This window comes from Gymnoscopelus braueri (genome assembly GCF_963280865.1).
Source record: "Gymnoscopelus braueri genome assembly, chromosome: 18".
In the NCBI taxonomy this organism is placed as follows: Eukaryota; Metazoa; Chordata; class Actinopteri; order Myctophiformes; family Myctophidae; genus Gymnoscopelus; species Gymnoscopelus braueri.
Window position 1 is genome coordinate 18,623,296 of NC_137618.1, and position 8,085 is coordinate 18,631,380.

The following is an 8,085-nucleotide window of genomic DNA, read 5'->3' on the forward strand; positions in this document are numbered from 1 at the left end:
TATTTTACTTTAGACGGCCTCCTTGTGGCGCTATAAAAGGCAAATGTGAAAAATGCAGGGCAAAGGTTTTTCCTTGGCCTCTAGAGAGTGTGCAACAAACAGTTTTACACAGATCGGTGCAGTTATTGGTAAAAAACACGAATCGGCCTGTTATAGCGAAAATTTTGGGGCAGAGGTTCTGAATTGGCATCCAGGGAGTGTGTGTGCACAGTTTCGCTGCGATCAAGCCAACGATGCCAGAGATTAGCTGCTGACAGACAGACGGACGGACGGACGGACGGACGGACGGACAGGGGGTAAAACATACTCTCTCGCCATGCCTTCGGCCTGGCGGAGACAACAACTCTTTTGAACATGTGGTGTAGTAAGTATGTACATATTATTTGTATATAGCGCTTCTCACAGAGAACTGCTTTACATAGGCTATGTAACCTAGTGTGTAACTTAGTGTGGCAAGGAATTTACTCTCAGAATTATGTCTGACAATACCACCTTGAAGAGGTTATATCAAGGAAAATAATTTTGTAATGTTTGTTGGGGTCCCCAAAAACACAGATTAGATAAATGAGACTTGAGGCATGAGTTTTGCCCAAATACATACATTTATTTAACATAAAGAACACAGACAACTGTTAAACACTTAACTGGAGTGTGGGAAAGGCAACAGAGTGAAAGGTTCTGTCACCTTTAGTCATTAACCTTCTTGTTTTTTGAAAAAAAATTGTCCGGAACTTCAGTTTTCAGCTTAAGGTTTTTTTTTGTTTGTCATTTTGTAAGAATGTTGTTGTTAAAAATGTGCAGTGCCTGAAGCTCTCAAGACCTGTGGAAGGACATTCCAGAGTCTGGGAGCTACAAACTGAAAGGTTCTGTCACCTTTAGTAATGAACCTTCTTGTTTTTTATCTTTCTTTTCGTCCGGTTCGTCCGGTTCAGTTTTCAGGTTCGCCCAGCTGAATGCTGTCCACAGAGGAGTGCGGAGGGGGGAGCAGTTAGGATGTAGTTAGTAGTTAGGGTGTAGGCATGTGTCTTACCGTGGGACACTTTGAACCTGAGACAAGCGGCTTCCCAGGCGGGCACTCTTAACCATTCAGCTATGGGCGCCCAACCTGGTACGAGGAATGACCAATATAGACCCTTGTCAGCTGACCTTATATAGTACTAGATTTTCAAACCTAGTCATAGCAATGGTCACCAAACTATGGCCATTTGAAGTGTTAAGCACTGCTATATCACTGCTGCCGAGCAGTGTTATATAAACTTGCGATAAACTTGCAGCAGATCCACTGTCATACCTATGCAACCTTGTGTTCGGGTAAGAAAGAGGTAAGGGCCAAGAGGGAAATAGCAAGAGTCGCATTCTCCGGTATTTCCCGTTTCTGCGTGACGTAGGTGGACACCTTTTTAGGAGACAGGAAGCAAGTTGGAGTCTATTGATTCCAATGGAAGAGTGAACGTGAACACAGCTTCTGAACCATTCTTTAGCTCCATGGTCACTGAACTAAATATTGGACCCGATCGTCACAAGACACATAATATGCACGATTTCCATACTGAAATGGCTTTTTTTTTTTGACACAAATTAGGAGAAAATCAACTTTGTTATCGACTTTTCTCTATCCCAGCAACCCACTCTCGCGAGATTTGGGAAGATATCTGAAGAGTCCATCTGCAGTCTGACGGACGAGACATAGAGGGCTCTGTCTGTCCCTTATATTATATTGTATTATTATATTATATTTCAACTCTATGCTCTGTCCCCATAAGATGTTCTAAAAACTGATAAACTGAGATTCTATATGTGAATGTAGTAGGCCTATATACGTGAAACCATTATGGACATTTCAAAAATTAAATAAAATGTGTGTTCCAATGCTCAATAATATCATTTTCCATTATTAACTGTCTTGGTTGATGGGGTATGATTTGGGAATCATGACATTTTGCTAAACATTCATGCTAAACACTATAGTATATATAGTCTTTAGTGGTCAAATATATATATATATACTTTATAAATAAAAGGACCTGTTACAATGTTGAGCAGAAACAGGAGCACATCTAGCATAAGACTGAATAATACGTGTGAGTTTGTGGTGGGAATTTTATGGGTTTCTTTAAAAGCATCTTTGCCAATAACAGTGCACTTTCAAACATCTAAAGCATTTATTTTCTTTAATGAAGAAAATACACAAATGCACATCCACATGACGTTGGCAGACAGGGAGAGGGGAGGGGGAGGGGGAGGGTGGTGGGATGGTAGGGGGAGATGCAAACCACGCCTACTTAGGAGACCATTTGTAGGATTTGTGTACTATTCAGTCAGGCTGTCAAATGAATGACAAACACAGTGTATAAAATCCTAGTACAATAGTACTGATCTTTATTTAAGAAAAGCTTGAGGTTAGACTTAGAAGAGCAATAGATAAAATAGCAAGACAATTATTGAGCAACACCAGGAACCTGGGCAGTCCAGTGAACCCTTTATAATATACACAGAACCCAGTTGGGTCACAGCAAGCTGCACATAGTATACATAGGCTACTGCTGTAATATAACTGAATGCTCTGTTATGATAAAACTGTGCTCTGATGGGAAGCAGCCAGATGAAACAAAATACAATAACTAAAAAAAACACAAAACCATATACACTAATAGGGACAATAAACCATAGGGCAGCGGCAGACAACGCCTCGGCAAGGTGTTACATTACCATATACGTATGATATTCAGTTGTTTTCATACTAATGTTGTCTGAAGTTCACTCACATATAAACACTGACTCATTTAGTGCATCATTGTGTCATTTACAGTAGCCTAGGTCAAATTATGTAAAAAGAAATATAAAAATAAAATAAACATTCAATCCAAACCAAGAAAAATAAATAATGCTTAATTTTTGGTACCTTCAGAGGAAGCAGACTCACATAATTTGGTCATTTATATACACAACATAATATCAATGAATAAGTCATTTTAATAAAACAATAACTTCATATGCATATTATTGTTCATTAAATGCACATTAACTTAACATGACTGAATACAATTCCTCTTAAACCAAATGCAACCCAGAGGTTCTATATGGGTCAGGACCCCAAGTGGTGTCACAGGAAGGTGAGGGTGGGTTTGCACATTGACAACTGAAAAACTTTGCATTTATCCTTTCCATTAAATCTTTTTTTTAAGCAAAGCCTGTGAATGCATTTTCTTAGTTTTTCTTTTATATATTTTGAATAAAAATAAATTGAAGTAAAATAAGGTAATTAAGATATAGGCTATATACTGCTATCATTTACAAATGTGTATAGAAACACTTTTCAGTAGCTTTTAAACTATATGGATAAGACACAAAATCAGCAGGATATAAAGGTATTTTCCAATATTCCTAATCAAGGCCACCAATGCATGCCTTATTTTTAAGTATGCGTTATTGCAATTTAAAATTGCACTATAAATCAAGTGTTGTATCACCAAAAATGCCTAATAAAATGGGGTCCAGGTATAAAAAACGTTTGAGAACCCCTGCTTTAAAGTATCAGATTAGAGTTGGCCAAAATCACCATTTTCCCTTATACCGTGGTTAACTTGTTACAGTGTAATTGTATTAATCTCGTATCTATTCGCAGAGTCTGGCAACACTAGTAAACAACGTCTCCAACACTAGCCTCGGTCCCAGCCTCACTCATCTGCGAAGAGAAGAGCTCCAACACCGTCTTGCCGTTTACATGGACGGCAGGCGCTGCGTTTTCAAAGAATTCCACTCTGGAAGGAGGTTTCACTATATTGCGTTTTCAACCCTGGATAACACCGTTGCTGTCTAAACGGACGGCTCATCTACTTTATTTTGCCGTTTTCTGTAGAGACCGTCCTCGTGTCTAAACGGCTGATCCACTCTCAAATACAAATGTTGCAATCGAATCAAGACATGGCAGCAGATATTAAATGGTCAGTTACAGAGGAAATATTGGAACAAAAATGGTTTTCATTGCAGCTACACGAGTCTGTTGATGATGCTGGGATTACAGAGTTAATGGTGTACCAATTCATGAAAATATTGCTGAGATATTTTACATAATTTATAAGGTGGTGAGAAACTTTAAATTAGATTCAGCATTTTCATTAGTAATTTATAAATATAGAAGTGAGGTTCATGATGCATAAAGTATTTGTAAGTTTGGGTCCCTGGATCCCAAATTTCACTTTTGGGTCCAGAACTGAAAAGGTTTTGGAACCGGGCCCTGGTACCGAGCCCAGAATCTTGTGCTACACACATATTGTCAGACTCAACTGGTACTAATTTCTTTGTCATAGCCTACTTCAAAATTACTACAGTTGTAAGATATGTGAATGTTTATCAAGGTTGACAAAGATAATGCCAACACAAAGTTTCTATTTCAAGTACAGATTATATTGTCGTCATATTTAAATTGATGTGACCATGGTACAGTATATGTGAGGTAGTCCACGCAGGATTGTGGTTGTAATGTTTGTCAGGTGTTACATTACCATATACGTATGATATTCAGTTGTTTTCATACTAATGTTGTCTGAAGTTCACTCACATATAATCAGTGACTCATTTATTGCATCATTGCGTCATTTACAGTAGCCTAGGTCAAATTATGTAAAAAGAAATATAAAAATTAAATAAACATTCAATCCAAACCAAGAAAAAAGAATAATGCTTAATTTTTGGTACCTTCAGAGGAAGCAGACTCACATAATTTGGTCATTTATATACACAACATAATATCAATGAATAAGTCATTTTAATAAAACAATAACTTCATATGCATATTATTGTTCATTAAATGCACATTAACTTAACATGACTGAATACAATTCCTCTTAAACCAAATGCAACCCAGAGGTTCTATATGGGTCAGGATCCCAAGTGGTGTCACAGGAAGGTGAGGGTGGGTTTGCACATTGACAACTGAAAAACTTTACATTTATCCTTTCCATTAAATCTTTTTTTTTAAGCAAAGCCTGTGAATGCATTTTCTTAGTTTTTCTTTTATATATTTTGAATTAAAATAAATTGTAAAAGAATAAATTTAAAAAAAGTAAAAGTAAAATAAGGTAATTAAGATATAGGCTATATACTGCTATCATTTACAAATGTGTATAGAAACACTTTTCAGTAGCTTTTAAACTATATGGATAAGACAGAAAATCAGCAGGATATAAAGATATTTTCCAATATTCCTAATCAAGGCCACCAATGCATGCCTTATTTTTAAGTATGCGTTATTGTCTCCGCCAGGCCGAAAGGCATGGCGAGAGAGTATGTTTTCGCCCCTGTCCGTCCGTCCGTCCGTCCGTCCGTGTGTCCGTGTGTCCGTCCGTCCGTGTGTCCTGTCTGTGTGTTACCAGCTAATCTCAGGCACCGTTGGCCCGGTCGCTGCCAAACTGTGCACACCCACTCCCTGGATGCCAATTCAGAACCTCTGCCCCCATTTTTCACATGGGCCTGTCATAGCGCCACCAGGAGGCCGATTTGTGCAAAACCCATTTTGTCCCATTACTCCTACAGTTTTTAACCAAACGTCATGCAAATCGGTACACAGTATCTCTATAGTCATGTGATCAACACGGATCTGTCCGATTTCCCATATTCCATCCTCATTGGCTAAGGTTGGCTTCCAAAATTTGCAGGATTGGTCCGTTTTGAACAAAATGCCTCAAATCATGAACGCAGCTTGCGATTTCCGTGAAATTTCACAAACACATTCCCAATACGCCGAGGAACAAATGGCACTTGACATATTTCAAATCAGCCTCATGGTGGCGCTATAAAAGGCTGATTTGTGTTTTTAACTATAACTGCACCGATCTGCATGAAACTTTGCACGCACACTCCCTAGAGGCCAAGGAAAAATGTCTGCCCTGCATTTTTCACATTTGCCTTTTATAGCGCCACCAGGAGGCCCACTTATGTAAAACACATTTTTGGATATTAAGCCTTCAGATTTTATCCAAATCTCACACAAATCGGTACACATGATCTCTATAGTCATGTGATCAAGAAGGAACTGTTTGATTTTTCATATTTCATCCTGATTGGCTAACATTGACATCTAAAGTTTGCAGAAGTGGCCTGTTTTGAACAAAATGCCACAAATCATGAACGCAGCGTCCGATTGAGGTGACACTTTGCACGCACATTCGCACTATGTTGAAGAATAAATGCCACCCTTTAACATGGCCCTATTATAGCGCCACCAGGAGGCCGATTTTTTCAACACTTTTCTTTTTTGTATTACTCCTACAAATGTTGTCCAATCATCATGCAAATCGGTACCCATTATCTCTATAGTCAAGTGATCAAGATGGTTCTGTGCGATTTTTCATATTCCATCCTGATTGGCGAATTCCGAACATTGTTGGCCCACAATAACCTACCTGACCTGGCGGAGACCTGTGCTCCGAGGAGCACTTTTTCTAGTTGCAATTGAAAATTGCACTATAAGTGTTGTATCACCAAAAATGCCTAATAAAATGGGGTCCAGGTATAAAAAACGTTTGAGAACCCCTGCTTTAAAGTATTGATTGATGTAGTTTATTTAGTAAGACATGAGAATAGTACATGACAGTACATAACAGTACATGGAAGTACAAATTGAAATTCACAATACAAGGTCTACTAAACTGGAACTCTCATTAAGCACGCAGCTTGTTTAAGATGAGTACCCCATGCACACAAATCATGATGACATAAGAGACAGCCAGATATACACACTACTATACAGAATGTCATACAATCAGCTTTCAGGTTACTGGTATGAAGAGAGAAAAAAATATATATATACAAAAGAGGAAAATGAAGGAGGGGGGGGTAGGGGGGGGTAGGTTAAGACTTAGACAGGGGCCATTTTCGAATTGCAGCCTCCTGAAGGTGTATCTTTAGGGCAGTTTTGAAAGTGAGTATCAGATTCGTGAGTATCAGATTCGTATCAGAGTATCAGATTAGAGTTGGCCAAAATCACCATTTTCCCTTATACCGTGGTTAACTTGTTACAGTGTATTAATCTCGTATCTATTACATAACTTGGGGCTTCAAGTTAATACAATGTAAATAGTTAGTCTTATTCTAGGATCCTACTTGCTCAAAAAGTCAATTTTGACTGAGTTTGTTGACTTGGAATCCACATCAGTGGCTGTGGCTGTTATTTCTGTGAAGCCAAATTTGACTTTCAACTGGATTTCACGATCCAGCCCACGTGTAGTATCTGGCATCTCAACATCAATTGAGTTCAGTTTTTCTATTCCCCACTCATCTACATATAGAGGATTCTTCCTTTCTGTGCGATAAAAACCTAAACATGCTGATGTCTGGTTTCTTTCTAGTGCTGTAAAGATGTGGTCTCTGGTTTCATCCCAACCTACATCTTCATCTATTGTCACCAGTGTTAAGAAAATATTACGACAGCGGTCACCCGTTTCAGTTGAGAACTTCTTTTCAGCCTTATGCTTCGACTCATCAAAACTGATAGAGCAATTAGTGCCATAAGTAAAGGCACTTTTTCGTGATGCCACTACTGCAGGGTTTCTTCCGAACATGACAGCTCCCTTCAAAATTGCCTGCTGGGCCAACGCAGGGCACAGTACTTTGCACTGAGCACCAAACTGCTCGGTAATGTGTCTGCGCAGAATCTCACTTGAGGCATAACCGCCCACTAACACAAGGTAATCAATTCTGAGATCCTTTTCCCCCAAGATTTCTTTGAGACTTTTAGTGATGCCACTCAGACTTTCATCAAAGAAAGATCTCATCTTTGCTTTTGAGATTTTGATCGACCCCTCGTCCCAAGATACACCTTGCACATTCTTGAAGTAATTCTCTATTGGTTTCTTTTTCTGAGCTAATGCTGCTAAGTTGAAAGGGCAGGAGATTTCTACAGCATCATCCACACTCTTAAGGACAAGGAAGTTATACATCAACTTTTGAAGCTCACTGGGAAAATCTCTTTCATACTCATTCCAGAGATCATCAGAGAATATTTCTTTCAGGCAACTTTTAAATTTTTTAGTAACCTGCTCCCCTCCCATATCATTACCGGAGGCCTTATGCAGCTCTTTTAGG